The sequence below is a fragment of the Schistocerca nitens genome, chromosome 1, assembly GCF_023898315.1.
Source record: "Schistocerca nitens isolate TAMUIC-IGC-003100 chromosome 1, iqSchNite1.1, whole genome shotgun sequence".
NCBI lineage: Eukaryota > Metazoa > Arthropoda > Insecta > Orthoptera > Acrididae > Schistocerca > Schistocerca nitens.
In genome coordinates this window covers 673933689-673954590 of record NC_064614.1, presented here as the reverse complement: position 1 = coordinate 673954590, position 20902 = coordinate 673933689, and the positions used below count along the sequence as shown (strand labels likewise).

At 41.7% G+C, this 20902-nt stretch overlaps 1 protein-coding gene across 2 annotated transcripts in view; it reads left to right on the top strand.

Annotated features, from left to right (window-relative positions):
• The window catches only part of LOC126236767 (GTP-binding protein Rhes-like), a 470896-nt gene that overhangs the window by 307644 nt on the left and 142350 nt on the right, over nucleotides 1–20902 (top strand). The window lies entirely within an intron of this gene.

Below are 20902 nucleotides of genomic sequence, written 5' to 3'. Positions count from 1 at the left end.
CTCTCATCTGCAACGAACTGCTAAACCCAGAGAATGACACCCCGAAAGAATTTCGTGAGGGACTCGTAGTGCTAGTGCCAAAAACTACCAATGCGAAATCTGTAAGCGCTCTGAGGCCAATTACGCTTTTAAACAGCGATTACAAAATCTTTGGCCGCATCCTCGCTCGCAGGCTGAAAAGCACAATGACCAGCGTCACTGGCCCTTATCAGACAAGTGTGGGCAAAGACAGAAGAATTCTCCAGACCCTCTGTGATTACAGGGACCTAATCTCAACGGCCGACGTCTGCAAAATAAAATGTGCACTCATCTCACTCGACTTTGACAAAGCCTTCGACAGAGTTAACCATAGTTTTCTCCTTCGCACCATGGGCGCAATGGGCTTCCCACCTAGATTCATTGCGGTAGTAAGCAATACATTAAGAAACAACTCAGCCAGATTTGTCATCAATGGGCACATCAGCCGCCCGATTGACGTCACCAGCTCCATTAGGCAAGGGTGTCCAATGTCAATGGCACTCTTCGCCATCGCCATCGAGCCCCTGCTTGCCTCCCTTATGAAACATCTACAAGGACTACAAATACATGGAGAAAAGATCGTGTGCAAGGCATACGCTGATGATGTTGGCTTCCTAGTCGTGAATGGCGCTGAAGTACAGAGCGCACTACGAATAGTAACAAAATATGAACAAGCATCTGGTGCAAAACTTAATAGAACAAAGTCGGGGATTTTCAACATCGGCCGTGGAATTGGGACGCAAACGCAGGATCTGTTACGCGAGCTTGTAACCATGAAATGTCTCGGCATAGATTTTAAAAGAAATATCAAACACACTACTGCTGTGAATTATCGAAAATTACTTAACAGCATACGCGCCTCTGTACAAGCACATAGTATTAGGAAACTCGATGAACTTCAAAAAGTAACAGTGGCAAATGTATACATCACATCCAAAGTTAATTATGTAGCACAAGTTCTGCCACCACCTGCGACTTTGTTGAAAAGCATCGCATCCGCACTAGGACACTTTGTGAGCCGCGGACGTATTTTCAAAGTCAAATATGACATTCTGATGCTCCCTACGAAATGTGGTGGGTTAAATCTTACCGATGTCAGCAAAAAAGCGCAAGCCTTATACCTTGCTACCACATACAAACAATGGAAAGAGCCAAGTGGTACCCTTGCTGCACATTTGTTAAACGAAATAGCTCCTGCTGACGTCAGTGCACCTATAAATGTCCAACACATACCCAACGGGCTATACCACTTGAAATACTTTTTCGTAGAATACAGCTATATACAGGCAAGGATTCCTGGAAAAGACATAATGAAAGTAAAAGAACTTTATACTAACTTGATGAAAGACAAACCCAGAAACGACGTAGAACAAAAGTATCCTTGTTATAACTGGGAAACAATATGGGAAAATATTCACTGCCGGAACTTGCCAACGTATGTCAAATCGACCTGGTACTTTGCTGTAAACAGAAAAATTACGACGAACTCTAAACTTCACTCTATCCGATTGGCCGAGTCACCGCTGTGTCCATTATGTAAAATACCAGATACCGAAGAGCATAGATTGCTGTGTGACAGGGTAAAAGAAATATGGCTCTACATAAGACAAAAGATAGCGAGCGTCAGCAGAACTACGCCCAATGCCGTTACGACTGCTGAATTTTTAAACCCTGACGGTCTACCTTATCCTAAAACCAAACGAAATGCAATTAACTGGTTGAAAGGCCAAACGATGCGTTACGTCCTAACAAAAGAATCAAGCAATAGGGAGGACTTCTGGGTATACCTTACAACTGAGCACCACAAGTTGATGTGTACTAAAAATACAAAGACAATTACGCAAACTTTTTAACTAAAACAATCCTATAACCAATGGAAATGCGTAATTTACATTGCGCATCCAAGCATTTCGTATATTAGACGAATGATTTTTGGTTAAAGTTTGTACTTCACGTAGCAGGAGGAGGATTTCCAACAGAAAGTAGTTAGAGGAGATCATTAGTATAGACCAATTAAGCCTCTGTGTATCTATTACTTTGGTTTCGGTGAAACGCAGTGATGAAACTGGTATACACCATTTATTTAGTTTCTGTCTTTCTTTCCTTTTCTTTTCACAAGAAGATACATTTATGTTAATCAAGTGTAAACTCAAGCAGAAGAAGCCTATTTTACTTCATTACCTTCTGAAGAAGGAAATTATACTTATCAGGAATAATGAGTTTGCTTCTTTCCGTTTTTCCACGCATGGAGAACAAAATTTACAGATGCAGTTACATTTCCAAAACAATTATGAGACTTCCTTCTCAATGGAATTTACTTTTATTTTTATTCAAGCCATGTTGCAAACAAAGGCAACAGAAGGGGCATACTTCGTCCGTCGTTCAGAAGAAGCGCGTTTCCACATCATCAACTTACACATTCATTCTTAAAGGCGGAGAAGCCAGGCCGAGAAGGCAACACTTGGAGAGCGTAAAGGATGGGTTGAAGGGGAGGAAGGAGACCCAAAAAAAAAAAAAGTTGGTAGAGCACTTGCCCGCGAAAGGCAAAGGTCCCGAGTTCGAGTCTCGGTCGGGCACACAGTTTTAATCTGCCAGGAAGTTTCATCATTTCTCCTGTTTCTCTATATTCGTTTATTCATATATTTCGTCGCTTCTTTTCCCTTTTATCTTTCTTCAGCCTACTGACCTAATTATTTACATTTATTTTGGGTGTGATACTCGCACCACTTCTACACATCTCTTGTAAATTATCATTTGGTTATGGTCATATTGAAGAATCATTCTTATTTACAAGGAATATGCAGTAGTAAATTCTAACTGTTAAAGTAACAGTGTGGAACTTTTGTGCACCAATGATGGGAAAATAATGGCTGAAGTAAATAAATAATAAATGAGATCTCAAAGGATTGGTTACAGTAAAATACAGATACTTTGCGATTTAGAAGATACTCAAATTTTCTGAAAGATCTTGTAACATTTTGGAACATTCTGCAACATATGTTTCATATTTACTAGAGATAGGACAGAAAAAGCGCATGAAATCTGAAAAGGAAATAAAGTTTCATCCAGCTGGGACGGCACAGTATGGCACCTGTGTATGCGCCCTACAGAAAGTAGTATAGATACGATAGATGAAGAGAATGAAATTTGAGGAAATAAAGTTTCATCCAGCTGGGACTGCAAAAAAATGGTTCAAATGGCTCTGAGCACTATGGGACTCAACTGCTGTGGTCATACGTCCCCTAGAACTTAGAACTACTTAAACCTAACTAATCTAAGGACAGCACACAACACCCAGCCATCACGAGGCAGAGAAAATCCCTGACCCCGCCGGGAATCGAACCCGGGAACCCGGGCGTGGGAAGCGAGAACGCTACCGCACGACCACGAGATGCGGGCAGCTGGGACTGGGACTGCACAGTACGCCAAACTGTGCATCTGCCAAAGAGTGGCAGACTCTTTATAGAATCGATTTACTGTTACTTTAAAAACGCTTCAGGCCTACAATGTTTCGTAGACCAAGTTCTTTCTTATTTTTCGGGTATTCCAAACGGTTTTTGTTTGCACGAAGTTTACGTATTGCCATGAATGGTCCTTGATAAACATGCGTAAACCTCTTTGTTCCCGCTGAAATTCCCTTAGATTTTTCTTTAGTTTTGACTAACGCTAGTTCACCAATGCTAAAACTAGTGGTGGAAGCTTTTGCTTTATGCCTTTTTTTCTGTCCAAGGCTCTTTTACGTATGTTTGCCTAGCCTGTGCCTTCTTCTCATCTATAGAACTCTGAGATATGATTCGAAAATCAATCACGTTTGAAAGGATGTTATGGGGTGCCTGATTAAACATTACTTTACAAGGAGCAGAGCCTGTTGCATCACGTTTTAGATTGTTGATGATTTCTTCAAAATTTTTGATAGGATCGGCCCAAGTCGAATGTTTCCTAGCACAGTACGTTCTACACAATTTGTTTACCTCGAACATAACCCTCTCGCTTATATTTCCCTGTGGAAAATACACTGAGATCTTAACATGGCGATTTCCGGCATTTTCTAAACAGACTTAAAATTTTCCAGATACAAATTTGGGACCATTATCCGATAAGAGACTCTTAGGCATGTCAATCCTTACAAAATTGTCCATTTCTAGCTTGTCTACCAGCGTTTTGGCGTTAGTTGTCTGTATTCGATATAGTTTGACATACTTGCTAAAACCGTCAATCACCACAAAAACATGTCGGGAGTGAGCCAAAAATATCGGCTGCAACATAATTCCAGAGAATCACTTGGTTTATATTGTACATAGCTCCCTGCTCTATACTGTTTACTGCACGTACTTTCTGACAAATACCTCTACAGCCGGCCGAAGTGGCCGTGCGGTTAAAGGCGCTGCAGTCTGGAACCGCAAGACCGCTACGGTCGCAGGTTCGAATCCTGCCTCGGGCATGGCTGTTTGTGATGTCCTTAGGTTAGTTAGGTTTAACTAGTTCTAAGTTCTAGGGGACTAATGACCTCAGCAGTTGAGTCCCATAGTGCTCAGAGCCATTTGAGCCAAATACCTCTACGGTTGTCACAAATCACTTTCTCATTCACTTTAGCAATGCGTTTCTTGACCTCATAACGGCCGTATCGTAGATGCACGTAATCTATCAGCAGATCCACATCTTGTGACGGGAAACATATTTTCCATTCTGCTGAATCTAAGTTCCTTCCTTGGAATAAAATTCCTTTATACAGGCAACAGAACTGCTCTACTTTCGGATAACAAGGGATCCATAAATGACTATTGACTAACCTCAACTGATAATCATTATTTTGCTGCCTTCTTAAGTTTTTATATACTTTCTTCAAGCCACTTTCCTCCTTAAGCTCACGTACGGCCAGCGTGCTCACTTCATTCCTGTCTGCTAAAGAAATTTCTGATTCCCTTCATAACTCAGCACTTCTTGATAGCCCATATGGTACCACATAGTCCTTTACTTGTATGTATTAAATCTCAAGGTCGACCTGTTTAAGGTACATAGTCTTCCTGGTTAGTCTTGGATGTCTCAGTTTTCAAGTTTTTAAAAACGTAAGTACCTTGCATCACATTATATTACTACCTTGTGACCTTCTGTGGTGAACGTGTGGGTGCTATTCTGTCATCCTGCGCAACGGATTAATCTGAGATGTACCCTTTGCCCTGTGGCTCCTGCAAGATGCAGTTTCCGCCCACACACTACTACAGAAGTCAGACAGACGCTCCTAACGTTCTAAAGACAAATGCCTGCAAAACTTTCAGCAATAAATATCTTCTGGAGTCGCCCGCTGTAAGGAAATGACACAAAAATTCACAACATTTCTTACGTAACTAGTGGGATACTTGGGTACTGGAGTAGTGCTAGTTAGTGTAAGAAGAACATGGAACTAACTAATTTTTTTTTGTTTTGCAAAAATTCTAAGAAATCACAATGGCACTTTTAGTTATAAACTGACCAAGTTATTTCCGGGTTCTTTTCAGAATGTGAGGTTACCTCTTAAGGACAGGATTCGCTAATGAAATTTCTATACAAAATTTAAGATTGTTATTGACTTGGCAGAATGGTTGAGAGCCGCACCTACTCAAATTGAATAATTACCCGTTATAATGTTGCTAGGTACGGTCGAGGCTGTCGCGTGTGAAATTCAGTGAAGCGTACTGATGTGGAGGAAATATGGGGCTCGCAAGAGCTGTAGTGCACAATACCGTAAGCTGTGATGACTGCTGTCTGCGCCGCTCGCAGCTGACAAATAGGATAACTCTCGTTCTATCTGGATTGACCTTCGCCAATCAAACTCTCCCTATAGCTTGATGAAGTCAAGGACTCCTATTCGCCCCTAGTCAAACTATTGGCGTGGTACACCGGTCAGATAACCAGTCCACCACGATGCCACTCAAAAATTCGCTTGCAGGCGTTTAACGGTAACTCTGTCCGTTCACACCGCACAATAAGTGTGGCGGCCAACACAGTGAACAATGTTTAATCGCATGGACTCAATATAGAGTCGCACTCCGATTCGCTCTCGACAGAGGTGCTCTCCCAGTGAAGTACTGAGGAGAGACTTGTTCCTCGCTCTTTCAGTACACGTTCGAGCGCACACGCTGTAGTTACGTGTTCTCGCTCCAAGAGCGTCAACGGAACAGCCTCTCTCCACACCAGACGTGAAGGGGTATATCTTTCGGTCTCTTCCATTACTCCTTCAGCTCAAGGCATCAGGAATATCGTTTGCCAATCAGCATTGCTCTTCTAAAATGGGAGAATGACGTTTCGTTTAAGGCGACCAATCCACAAATTTGCAGCATCGGCGTTTGGCGTTTGCTGTCTCCCTGTGAAAACCTCTGAAACTGCATGCTATGTTTGTAAAGAATGTGTAAGCTGGGCACTCCCACACAATGTAGCGGAATTTGCTTTTAAGCCAAACATGGGGTCATTCTCCCTTTCACTCGGGCAAACGCTGTCTGCTCTACGGGTGGTTGCCGGCCAATGTAGATAGGTTGACCTATCCTCTGAAGGGTCCGGCCTCCTGGCGTGCGGTTTGCCTCTTCCGAACTAAAAGCTTTTGTGACCGTTGTGTCTTGAATGTGTGTATGTACGCCAGCCTCGAGTATTTCAACCTCAGTGCGCATTTGCGATTTACTCGTTATTTGCATATCGTTTACATGAATTCATACAACGTTGACTTTATCCTATCGAGTTTGGGTTCGAATGAAGCGTCTTGATGTGCGGAATATGATTGTGAGGGCGGAATATGTAAGCAATGAAGCTCAGGAGACCATGACATCTTACAACCTAACAAATAATGCTCAAACTTTTGCATACCAAACACAATAGCCAGTGCCTCTAATTCCGAAATTCCATAATTTCGCTCAGTAGGTTTCAGTGAACGACTTGCAAAGACGATTCTTTTATGTACCTCTAGATCGCCTTTTTTTTCTTCTGGAACATCTCCACTGCTATCCCATAACCACTTGCGTCAACTGACATGCAAAAGGGGTTTGAAAAATCTGGATGGTTTAAAAGCCGATTACTTATCAAATACTTTTTTTTAATTCTTCAAAAGCGTATAGGATATTTTCAGTCCAAGGTCATGGGGTATTCTTCGACAAATGGAGTAGACAAGTGCATTAAACAGAATCCGAATAAACTGAACACTGACCTGAGCTGCTTTTTATTTCTGGGTGCTTCAAACTTTTCTGTGACTGATAATTACGAGGGATCAGGTAATATACAATCCCTGCTAATTTCATGGCCCAAGAATTTTATTTCGTGTGTGACACTGTCTTCTCTAAATTAGTTTCATACCTTCTTCTTCTATAGCGTCTAGTACCGTGTCAACTAGATATGTTCTTCCCTATTACGTGATCTAACAATTTCTGCCGCAAAACATGAGCTATTACTCTTACAAAGGCACACACAGAAATATTTAATCCAAATGGGACTACTTTATATTGGTAGCACACCCCTTCATACAAAAGGGCTGTATGTATACGTGATTCTTTCGCCATAGGTAAATTCCAGTATCCACAAGTTAAGTCCATAGGTGTAAGATACCTAACTCCTCGGAACATTTGACAGTTCGTCTATATTTTTGGGATGGTCACTCTCACTTATTACAATGTCATTTAGTCAGTGTACGTCCAGTACTAATCTAATGCTTCCGTCAAGCCTAGGCACAACAACAATAGGATTATTTTATTCACTAATTGCTTGTTCAGTGGCATCCCATGCCAACATAAGTTGAGTGTCTTTCTTAACCTCTTGCTTTCTCGAAACATGTATCTGATAAGGTTTCATGAAAAATACCAGCCCAGGCTTTACATTCAAATGGCACTCATACCTTCTAACTTACCTAGTGAGCCGGCCGGAGTGGCCGAACGGTTCTAGGTGCTACAGTCTGGAACCGCGCGACCGCTACGGTCGCAGGTTCGAATCCTGCCTTGGGCATGGATGTGTGTGATGTCCTTAGGTTAGTTAGTTTTAAGTAGTTCTAAGTTCTAGGGTACCGATGACCTCAGAAGTCCCATACGAGGTGCATTCAAGTTCTAAGGTCTCCGATTTTTTTTCTAATTAACTACTCACCCGAAATCGATGAAACTGGCGTTACTTCTCGACGTAATCGCCCTGCAGACTTACACATTTTTCACAACGCTGACATGATTCCATGGCAGCGGCGAAGGCTTCTTTAGGAGTCTGTTTTGACCACTGGAAAATCGCTGAGGCAATAGCAGCACGGCTGGTGAATGTGCGGCCACGGAGAGTATCTTTCATTGTTGGAAGAAGCCAAAAGTCACTAGCAGCCAGGTCAGGTGAGTAGGGAGCATGAGGAATCACTTCAAAGTTGTTATCACAAAGAAACTGTCGCGTAACGTTAGCTCGATGTGCGGGTGCGTTGTCTTGGTGAAACAGCACACGCGCAGCCCTTCCCAGACGTTTTTGTTGCAGTGCAGGAAGGAATTTGTTCCTCAAAACATTTTCGTAGGATGCACCTGTTACCGTAGTGCCCTTTGGAACGCAATGGGTAAGGATTACGCCCTCGCTGTCCCAGAACATGGACACCATAATTTTTTCAGCACTGGCGGTTACCCGAATTTTTTTTTTTTTTTTTTTTTTTTTTTTTTTTTTTTTTTTTTTTTTTTGTGGCGGTGAATCTGTGTGCTTCCATTGAGCTGACTGGCGCTTTGTTTCTGGATTGAAAAATGGCATCCACGTCTCATGCATTGTCACAACCGACGAAAAGAAAGTCCCATTCATGCTGTCATTGCGCATCAACATTGCTTGGCAATAAGCCACATGGACAGCCATTCGTGGCACCCACCTGGATGACACTTTTCGCATTTTCAGGTCGTCATGCAGGATTGTGTGCACATAACCCACAGAAATGCCAACTCTGGAGGCGATCTGTTCAACAGTCATTCGGCGATTCCCCAAAACAATTCTCTCCACTTTCTCGATCATGTCGTCAGACCGGCTTGTGCGAGCCCGAGGTTATTTCGGTTTGTTGTCACACGATGTTCTGCCTTCATTAAACTGTCGCACCCACGAACGCACTTTCGACACATCCATAACTCCATCACCACATGCCTCCTTCAACTGTCGATGAATTTCAATTGGTTTCACACCACGCAAATTCAGAAAACGAATGATTGCACGCTGTTCAAGTAAGGAAAACGTCGCCATTTTAAGTATTTAAAACAGTTCTAATTCTCGCCGCTGGCGGTAAAATTCCATCTGCCGTACGGTGCTGCCATCTCTGGGACTTACTGACAATGAACGCGGCCTCATTTTAAAACAATGCGCATGTTTCTATCTCTTTCCAGTCCGGAGAAAAAAAATCGGAGGCCTTAGAACTTGAATGCACCTCGTAGTGCTCAGAGCCATTTGAACCATTTTTCACTAGGGGTACTGGAGAATACATTGTGATGGTTAGTTCATATTTCCCTTAATTCCGCTCTCTGTTTATCAGAAATTTGATTTGTTGACTGTACCTTTGCCTCTATTTCAACCAGGATATAGCTCTCTTCCACATTAGCTTCTTGCACGCTATCATCGAATTCCGTATCTTCCAGCAAGTGTCCCTTATTCCTTATTACTCTAACTGACAGTTCCCATGCTTCAATATTACAGCTTATATAATGTCCTATGAAAGGTTGTGTAATTAAGCAAGAATCAGGTAAGGTTAATACTAAGTGGTTCTGGTCACAATCAAATCTTCCTTGATGTTTTGTTAAAAGACCTGTGCCAATTAACATCTCCATATTTAAACTGAGCACGATTAAATAAGAATGACCTATTATTATGTCAGCTATACCAGTTGGTGTCAAAGCTTCGTGCTGTACTGGTCTAGAAACTTTTCCAGTGGCATCTATTAGTCTTAAGCCGCTTACTTTCATGATAGTCAATTCACTCTTATTAGGAATAGAATCAATGACTGTTTGGGACAAAGCACTTGCTTCGCTGCCACTGTCAGGAAGACAACGCACTGTTACTCCTGAGGTAATAGTTTTTATAACAGGGTGAGTTGTTCTAGTTTGAACAGTCTTCTAATAAATCCTTTTCAATCTGTTTCTGGCTAAAGTAATTCTGTTCAGTTCCAAGTACATTTACACTCAGATTCACGGGGCCATCAGTCTCTACATTCTCAGCTTCCTTTTCCAGCATGTCGACCAATTTTAAATCAAAGCATTTGACGACTTCCTCTACTTTCGTTTGCTACACATCAGCTAAACTACTCTCTACCTCCGAGCAACTGCGTCCCTGCGCAACACTGCTGTCTATAACACTGGCGTCGGCTTTTACAGTTTGTGGGAAGTCAATGCAGCTGATAGGTTTCTTGACCTCATTATTATTGCTACTCCCTTCATCCATTAACTCCTCCTCTTCAAAACCTTGCAAAACTCACTCTGTCTCCTCTACCGAAACTTTAGCCTTCAGATTGCCATTATTGTCGAAGATGTAAGTCTTTACTTAATCTTCGCCCCTATTTGAATCAAACACGTTAATCTGTTCCTCCCTATTATCTGTAGCGTCCGTGTGTCAAAAATGCTGTCAGCTATAGTGTGAGATTGGTTTAGCACATCTCTGGTACTCTGTGTTCCTGTTTCATCATCCCTGTTATCGGGGTGAGTGTGTTGACTGACGGTGGTCGTGTTTTTGTTACTGGCCATATTACTGTTTCCGCTTAGTGAGCGCCAGTTTCCTCGTAGACTTACATTCCCGCATGCAACCTCTTGTATTCATTCGATTCAGAATCAGATCGGATAGCATTCTGCTCTCCGTTTTGTCTCAGCTGCACGTTATTTACATTTCTGCCTTCGTGACTGTCCACCTCCTCTTCCTCAACCACGGCCTTGACCACGATAATTAGGTCGTGTATTCTGAACCACTATACTTCTATCATTCACGTTTCCACTATTATTTCCGTTGTTTAAATTATTGTTAGAAGACCTATTATTATTTTGCAACTGCTGCTCAACAGAAACTACTACCTATCGACATTGATTCTTTTTTGGCAATACCGAGGCAGCTTACCTTCTAGTCCCATAATTATCATTTCCCGTTTCATCTTCTCTGTCAGATGTGACAGCCGTTAAACCCACTTTCTAGAAAACTCTTTAACTGATTCACGACCTGGAGCAAACCGTTTACCATTCATCGTCACACAGATTACGAAAATGTATTTCGGCTAAATTGCACTATCCGAAAATATCACTTTATTTTCCATGGATGGTTTAAGGATCAGACATTTCCAGATCAGGAACATAGCTGCTGAAAGAGTTATTTCTGATGACAAATGATAGACAAGCATTTTCAACTGCTTCTGGCGAGCATAATTGTCAGTTCTGGGAACATCGGAACTTCGTATACTTCTTCCATGGACTGGCAGAGCTCCAGTTTGCCAAGAAAACTGGCATACTCATCTTTCTCTTTGAATGTTCACCACGTTTCTTTACAGGCCCAGTCCAAGTGTGTTACTTCTCTAAAAAATTGGCTAAGTATGCCTGTCTGGAAATAAATACATTACATGCTATTTCTGCTTGTTCGATGAAAATTGACATGATAAATTGGCTGGTTTCATCAATTTCTGATCAGCTGTGAAAGTGTGCGTTTTCCAATTAACGTGGTTCATACGTACTCAAAAGCTTCTGGTTCATCACATAACTCGCGAAATATCGCATTTCAAAACTCAATATAGTTATTTCTTATATATCTAATAAATATTAGTACGTAACGAGATAGAGATATCAGAGTATGAAATGCAGTGACTAAACCATAATGGAATACTTTTTGTTTTCGCCTCTCAGAAATTTTTATGCTACCAATAGGGCGTAAATACTGATAGGCTGAGAATTGCTACATTATAGGGAGGCCTTCTACATACTAACATCGAACGAGTTTCGATATGCAAACAAGATGGTGGTGGAAAATTAGTCACCAGAGGCATGCAGTATATGTAACACATACTACACGCCTAGAGCTGTCAGGGTCCCCGCACAGTTCTGCTTATTTTTTTCCGGCGAAAAATTTAACGTCCGCAGTTTTAAACTGAAAATAATAACACTTTATTGGTTTATATGTGCAGCTACGCGCAGTATTTTTAGAGCTCTGTGTAGAATAGATCACTGACTAAATTTGGGTATTGTCGAAAGTTTGAAGAATTTATTGGCACAATTATATTTTATTATTTGGCGCAAGAGTTTTATTAACATGCTCTGGTCCAACATGGTCATCTGTAAATTAATACGAACGTGCGCCACAACATTGCCGACAGAAATTATTCGCTGTACGTTGTTAACACTAAAAATAGTTAGTTGACGAGAGCCGCTAATCGAAACACTTGGAGCACCAGACTGTTCCCTCGAGTCTGTCAGCTCTTATTTTGAAATAATGTTAGCGAGAATAAGGTATCAGCAGTAGTGTTTTTCACCTAGTTTCATATTCCTTTTCTTAATTTCGAATTCAGGCATAGTGTATCTTTACAGTATATTTGTCTTTCAAGATTCAATGAATTTCTATAAGTCCTCACGATGATTTAAACAAATGATGCTTAATTGCTCCCGCTCGATGCCGTAGTGTAAGGTTTCCATCTCCCTTCACTAAGCACAACCTATAGTAATGTTTCGCAAATGGTGTATCACGATGTTTTACTGTGTGCCATAGTCCCATAGAATTTGCCACAAAATTTTGTTCCATCGAGGTATCCCTAAACTTCATACACTTACAATACGTATTAACGTAATTTATAATTAAAATTCGATACAATCCGCGCATAGCAGCACCTGCAAATGGCGCGGCTATCAGATCAACTTGATAGTAATTAGATCCTTGGTAAAAATCAGGTATAGTGATTACGTGAGTCATACTTACTGAAAACAACCTAGTCACTTAAGTATGAAGTTTATGTCAGCCAATGCTCATATAAACTGTTTAATATCTGTACTGGATCAACTGACTAGCCCTCATGAATAACTGTATAAAAAATAATAAACAGTAAAGCAGACACACAACACATATGCGTTAGTAAATTAATAAATACCGACTACACTACATCTCTGCACCATGCTAGGAATCAACATTCTCATGTTCCTGCTAGTGGACTGACTGTGGGAAACCATTAAAAGACATTATACAGACAGGCGTCACTGTGTAAGATATTGCAGATTACTAATATACACGATTTAACATCAATTTACTGTAATACTACTTTACAATAACGTGCAGCTTTCAAGAATTACATGATAACCATCACTTTTTTAAAAAAAATACAGTAGGGTCCCCACATTTATGCTTATTCGCGGCCAGTGACGACCAAACAGTGAGCTTCAAATACAAAAGGAGTTAATAGTTGCTTTTTAGATAATGGAGAAAAAATTCATCGACATTTCAGCATCAAGTACTTGCAACGTGTATTATTTCTATGCTGGCTGGACTGGACTGCATTAGAGTTGCTAAGAGATATCATCATCAACGATCCCTTTGGATACTGTGTAGAAGCTGGGGAAGTTATTCCTGGACACGACCTCAGTTAATTTTGGCTACTTAGTGTTGCCGGGCTATAATAGGACGATACGAGTTGAAGATGGCAGGAAAGTAATGAACATTAGTGTAGGGATACATCCAAGCATATAGGGTGCGACGCTTACAAGTTGCACCGCAAATATTGCGCAAATGGAAAGTGGTATGTGTGTGTTTTTCACAGAATAGTTGGTACTCAGGAGCTCGTATTGCTAGCCAATCAACAGATTGTAATAATACTTAGGATGTGTATTTTTGTGCAAAGATGCAGTTTCAATGCAACAATGCCTATTGACATTAATAAACTAAAAGTAGGGTAAATTAAAACTTCAGTGGTGTTTGTTGCAGGGATCTAGTGCGAGTCGTTTACGAGATATAGTCTGTGCCATTCGACCCGCATAGTTGCTAGGTACGTTGTTGCTTTATATGTTCCATTGCCACTTGCTAGTCAGTTAGTGAGTGACAGTCCAAGCAGTAGATCGTGAGTGGGCAATGGGATCCACCAATGCAGTAAAAGCTGACATGCTCATGATTTATAGAGAGTGTAGGAAGAACGCAATTCGTTCTTGGATGGTACACATGGCAAGATATCACAATAGACATAAACCACTTCGGCAATTATCAACCTCTTCAGTCAGTTACGTGAAAATGGGTATGAAATACCTAGACAACGTTACAGAAGGAAACGACAGAAGGGAGAAAATTAAAGGAGTTGCTATTATTGCATTTGATCCACACGTTAGCAATCGCGCGAGGAAGTGGCCTGGGTCAGGGAAATATCCTTATCATTTTCCATCGACATACGTTCCATCCCTATCACATTTGTCTCCATCAATAGCTGCGTGGAAACAATTATGAGAATTGTGTTAACCTCTGTACATGAGCATTATGGCAGGATACGCCAGATGTATCATGCAACTTGTTTAGTGATGATGACACATGTATCAATCACGGCCACATAAACTGCCGAAACATGCACTACTCGTCTGTTGACTTTGTCAGGTGGAATGTCAGTGTCTGTGGAGTATGATGTCAGATAGTGAACCATCTGCTAAAAGCCCCTTTTTCACAGATGGGACACTGAATGTGCACAAGTGTTGCAGCCTCCAAACAAGCCAACTTCTATGAATGCTAGAAGACATCCCTCTGTAGATGAGGAGGAATCATCATGATGGCTGCCCAGTGCATAGTGCATAAACTACTATGGCATGTCTTCACGAACTGTTTCCAAATCGTTGGGTTGAATGCAGAGAGTAGTAGGGCAAAGTCGGCATCATGGCGACTTTGTTACTGTGGTTTGCCTACATCAGGGGCATGTATATGTTCAGGGAGATACTATTGTTCTCTTTTGGTTGACATGTCCTCAACCCTCTGTTCTACACCACTTTTGATATTAAATTGTCATCAATTTAACTATCACCGCACCTCTCACTTTCCCCCTCCTCCCCCCCTCCCCCCATCCCTCTGGAAACCACTAATACTCCCCTCCCCCCTTGCCAACACAAGTACACTTTCCAGACCTGAGTTATTCGAATGGACCCCTCCCACTCTATTAGTTTCATATACTAATTAATTCAATTTACCAATTAATTAACCTTTGCCCTTCTGGTATATCCCTCAGCCCTCCCTTCCCCTCCCATCCCCACCTGGAAATTGGTGGGTCTGTGCCGGAGAGGAGAAATCTCACGACAGAAAATTCAGTTACAAAACAAAGGGCATATTGTTTATTTACAAAATTCGGTTCAAAGAGGCTCGATCTCTCTTGCTCATCATTCCCCACTGTTTGGGGCGATGCAGGTCTTGTAAAATACATAAAAAAAAATTAATTAAATCAATAGTTTTTTATTCCGATCACACAAGGAATATCATCAACATACCGCATCACAGGTAGTTACACTGTTAAAAATCTTTCACTTGCAAAGCAAGCACCATGTGCCATCCGATGGACTAGCCGCTTCATTTCTTTCAGCGCCTGCAGTCAACTGCCGCACAGCCAGCCACCTCGTGGGCCACACAGAGTGGAAATCGTGCTAATCCCCAAACAAAAACGTAAGGCAACCCTTTGATATTAGGTACAAGGGAAACCACCTCTCGTCTCTTTCAATTTCCGGCTTATACGTGAACCGACTTGTCCAAACATGCATAAGAGGGTTTTCATCCCTTCTGTTGCTGAATCAGTGAATGTATACAAACTCTACCCCTCCATCCCTGGCTTCATTCTGCTGTTACCCATGGCGGGGTCAGCTGAACTGTGTTGTTTTCGCTCATGTGTGCATGCTACCAGTTTAACTGGAAAAAAAGAAGCAATCAGCATATCAAGTGTCTGCAGCAATCTTAGTAGCAGCAAATCCCCAAGCCAATGGGAATTACCTGGTAAGTACAGATTAAAATTGGCAACTGTGTAACTAACCTGTTTCTACGGGTTATTACGTTATTATTGGGAATGTAAATACTTATTGCTTGTGAAATTAACGTGTGAAGATTAGGGTCGCCGCCGACTCTAACCATACAACTAATCAAAGGTTTGGCCGAGTCGGAAAATAAATTGATTTGATCACAGACCAAAAACTCATAAAAATACGCACGTCGTGATATCGCTCACAGAGGATGCGACGTAATTAATAGTATTTCCCGTGCACTGTTCACGAGAATCATCCATTTAAAATAAAATAGCACATGCAAGAACACCGTGCAGAAGATCAGCTCCCAGCAACACACCTGAAAATAAGTCTTAATCTAAGGCATTTGTTTTAAAATAAAGGGAAACTAATCACTGGACCTGTGCGTAAGGAAATGCGTTGGAGGTGCTAACAGGAAAGCTACGAGGTGAGTGGCTTAGGTGCAAAAACGTAACCTCGGAATACAAGAGAAAATTGTGGATAACATCATTTATTTGTAAGACATGGATGTGAGGCATGTACACAATTCCTGATAACATTGAAGAAAAGCGTCGATACGTTCACCGCTATAATCTACACCTAAAATCATTGGTGTGAATCATTCATACAACTGCTGTTGCCTGATAACTGATCGCAATAACTCGTGAAACGGTACACGTTTCGCAGTACACCCGCGTGCCCACGTGGTTTGTGGAGACACAATTTCTAGATATAGTGCCCAAATTGCAACTATCACATCACACAGTCATGAACAGTTAACATTATTTAAGACAAACATGAGATCGGACAGTTAGTGATGCCGGTAGCCCAACAACTATAATGTTCTACCACGTGGTTGGCTCCCCACGGACGAAAGACACATAAAGCAAGGAAAATTTACGAGAAGGCAAAGCTATAAATATGTAGAAAGGTGAAAGCTTATACAGGCACAGCTGAAGGCACACAGATATTCATACAGAAGCGAGTGCTCACTTCTTATCGACGCCTTTGTGTTGCGCTCTTCCGGTGGATCCAAGTCTGCTATAGAAATTTACTAAAAGGAAAATCTGCCAAAGTTTTGCATTCCTTGCTGCGACAAGGCAAAGCAATCTTTCAGAGCTGAAAAGTGAGACCAAAAGCTAACAGCTCTCCCCTTGCCAAGTAACAACGTGCCACGCGGTCAGTCTAATTCACCCTTCTTTGACTGGAGCACAGCTGTGGACGCTTCCCGTACCGGCGGGGCAGACTGCCTCCCGCTTCTTCTCCACCTCTTCCAGCCTCCGCGTGGCCCGGAAAACCCAAAGATGCCATTTCCGCCACCAACCTAACGCAGGTGGATTTCTCACCAGTAGCGCAAACCTCTTTGCCTACTTGACCACTACGAGAGTTCGCTATTCTGTACAAATGCTGCTGAATCTGTACGACTATCGCAGACTTTCTGCAGCAGACTACGCCACCATCTAGCAACGTGACACACAACCACATTCATTCAATCACACCACTATGATAATTATGAGAAAAGAGAAACAAGGAAGGAAAGAGAAATACTAGTGAAAATGGGCTACCGGACTGTAACTTTGTCATCCACCAAATTGCAGAAGAGTTGTAGGTAAAACTCCAAGAGTGTCAGCAACAGCAGTGCATCGTACACATAATATGTTGCTACTGTTTAGCGACCCCTTAGAGAGCCTTTGCTCTTGTACATGATTTTGTGGATCAGAATCGATAACTCCATTAATTTTTTTCATCATAGTACTTTGTACTCACAATTTTCTAAAAATTTCATCATGTATACAATAGGTTATTGTTGTTGTTGTAAAAGGTTTTGAAGATCAATAAAACGTTATTCTTTTCTTTTCACTAAGAATTTCGTTTCGTTTCAATATATGTCCCACGGATAACTGACGACCTGGTTACTGAAATCCAGCAGCAGCAACTACAGCATTGTATTTAGTATACATATTTTTCTTCTTCTTCATAGTATGGTGTATATTTAATATCTTGCTCTTCGACAAAAATTTCATCATATATGGGAAATATGTTGTGTATTCTTTGTTGAAGGCGATTTTGGGGCAGAAGAAGGTGAACAGGGAGGAATATTTGTTGGGATAAGCTGGAGTCATCACAGATTCCTGTAAATATAGTTTTTCCCCACAGTTTTTTTTTTGTGTGCACATGTTTTTATTATTAGGTTATTATGTTGCAGGTGATGTAGGGGAGCAGGACAGATGACAGATGACTCTTCCCGAATTCAGACGAGGGCAAAATGTCACCATGGGTGGAGGAGACGGAGGTAAACCTCCAGCAGCATGAGGAGATGAGATGCCAAGGAGCTGTGTTCTTTCTTTCCTTGCAGAAGCAGTAGGCAATGTCTGGAATGTTGTACTTATTTTTTTTCGTTATTCTCTCTCTCTTCTACAGCAGCCATGCTAAGGGAACAATTCAAGCACTACACCATGGTTCGGGTATCAGGGAAAGGGGGAGGGGGTGGGGAAGTATGCTTCGCCAAAGTGGGGCCTGGTGAGGCATGCCTCACCAGCAAGGGCACCACTAGTCGCCCTGCTGGAAGCCACTGTCGCTGCTAACCCTCCCCCCCCCCCCCTGCCGACCCCAGTGCTGCCCCAGCACCAATCTGGTGTCCATAGGCCACATTCCCTCTGTCTAGCAGGTCAGTGCTGTGCATTGAACTGTTGCATCCCCCCAAAGTTACCTCTGGCACTGAAGAGACAAATCTTAATTATTTTTCGGGGGATAATGGCGTGATAATGAAAAGCATATCAATCACCAAGTGGTTTTGGGAATCCATCTTGAGAGCTATACTGGCCCAGTTTACTGAGATAGAAATGAGAGGATCAGCTAGAGCACTCGGCTGAATACTACATGTGGACATCCATACATATTCCTCTGACCCAGGAAATGAGGGTCCAGCAATATCAAGCTTCCTAAGGATATAGATAATAAGAGAGCATGGATGAAAGTCAAAAATGAAAAAGGTCAGGGTTGTTTTGCATGGTCAATACAAGCTTCAAAAAGAAATATTAAAAAGAATCCAGAGCATACATATCGATATGGTAGATACCTTCATATTCATAAGTTTTATAAGTTTGATGGTATCGAGTTCCTTGTTAAAGTCAGGGACATACCTAAATTTGAGGTGCAGAATACCGGAATATTGGTTCACGTTTATGGCCTGGAGAAGAAAAGCAAACCAGATGAGCAGGACAAGCATATAATCGTCAGCCCCCACCATTTTTCAAAATTTGCTGGTGAGCGTAAGATGAATGTAAACATGCTCTTATTCTCCAATGAGAAAAATAAGCAAATAGGCTATTGTAATCATGTTTGGATCAAAGACATGTTCTGCCTTCACGTCTCCCAGATGAGTAAACATGAACATGCCTCAACCCTTTTCCTCAGGCAAGTTATTAGCTGCACACGTAACAGACTGCACTTCTAAGGACCCAAAACGTTTTATTATGCCTACTGAGGAAGAGAAAAATCTTAAGTTTAAAAATCCTCGCCATTAGGAGCGATATCCATTTGTAGTGTACGCTGACTTTGAATGCCTCCTAAGTCCTGTGACCTGCTGTGAAGGTGACCCTACGATGTCACATAGACCTTTACATAAAAACACGTACCATATCCTGCAATTTACAAATTGTTTCATCTTGTGATTTAAGCCTGACCTCTCCAAATGCATGTCAAGGATAATTTTGTAGATTGGCTGTTCTTTGAGCTAGAAAAACTTTTGTAGGAGGTTGATAAGCTTTACAGCGAAAATGTACCCATGACTAAATCGAAGGAGAATGGAGATTTGTACAATAACACGGTTGATTGTCATGTTTGTGGGCTGCCATCTGACAGAAAAGCGGAAACTACATAGCGACCTCTGTCATCTTATGGGGTAGTTCTATGGTGCAGCTCACAATAAATGCAATTTGAATTACCAGCTACCTAGGCACATATCTGTTTTATTCTGTAATGTAAGCGGGCGTGTCGCTCACTTTCTTTTTAAGCACTTGGCTGATTTCGGCTGGGATTAGATTAGTGTCATGGCTCAGAGCTTTAAGAAATATATGTCATTCTCCAAACGAATGACGCCAAGAATTACACTCTGCTTCCTTGACACTCTACGTTTTACGCAGGTACCACTCCAGAAACTCGTTGAAATTTTACCTCGAGAGGATACGCACATCACTGAAGCTGCCTTGCCCAACGAGGAAAAGTTTCAACTTTTGACCAGGAAGGGAGTCTTCCCATACGAGTATGTGGATAGTAAGGCAAAACTCAAAGAACTAGGTTACCTGTCATAAGTGCATTGTCCAGCAACCTTACACACGATGCGATGCTATTATGAGTGCAATGTATGAGTATGCTGGTGGGAATTCAACATCTCCACTTTAGGAGAGTATGCACAGACTTACATGGAGATAGACGTGCATTTTCTTGCCGACATTTTCCATAAATTCCAGTATCTATGCATGACCACATATCTTCTGAATACCACGTTTTATTACATGGCGCCTGAGGTTCTGAGATGCAATGCTCAAGAAAACGAAGTGCAGTATTGAATTATTGACTGATAGTGACATGCTTGTTTTCTTTGAGCGAGGGATCCACAGGGTACTTTTCCTATGTGCCCATAGCCACAACCAAGGCGAATAACTCACGTATGGGTGACAGTTTCAACGCATACCTTGATTCAAGTTACATAAAGTACTTGGATGTAAATTACTTACACAGGCACACCATATTACAATCACTGCCTATTGGTGAGTTTCGATGGGTGTCTGAAGAGGAGTACAAGGGATTAGGTGGAAAAATCATGTGGGGTATGGCGGCTGATTCTGATGAAGGATATTTGGTGGAGGTAGAACTCACATATTGTATTATTTGCATAATGCGTACTCTGATTTGTCACTGTGTCCATAGCAACTAGTTCCACGAGAAGGCTCCACCCCAAAACTTATGAAACGCTG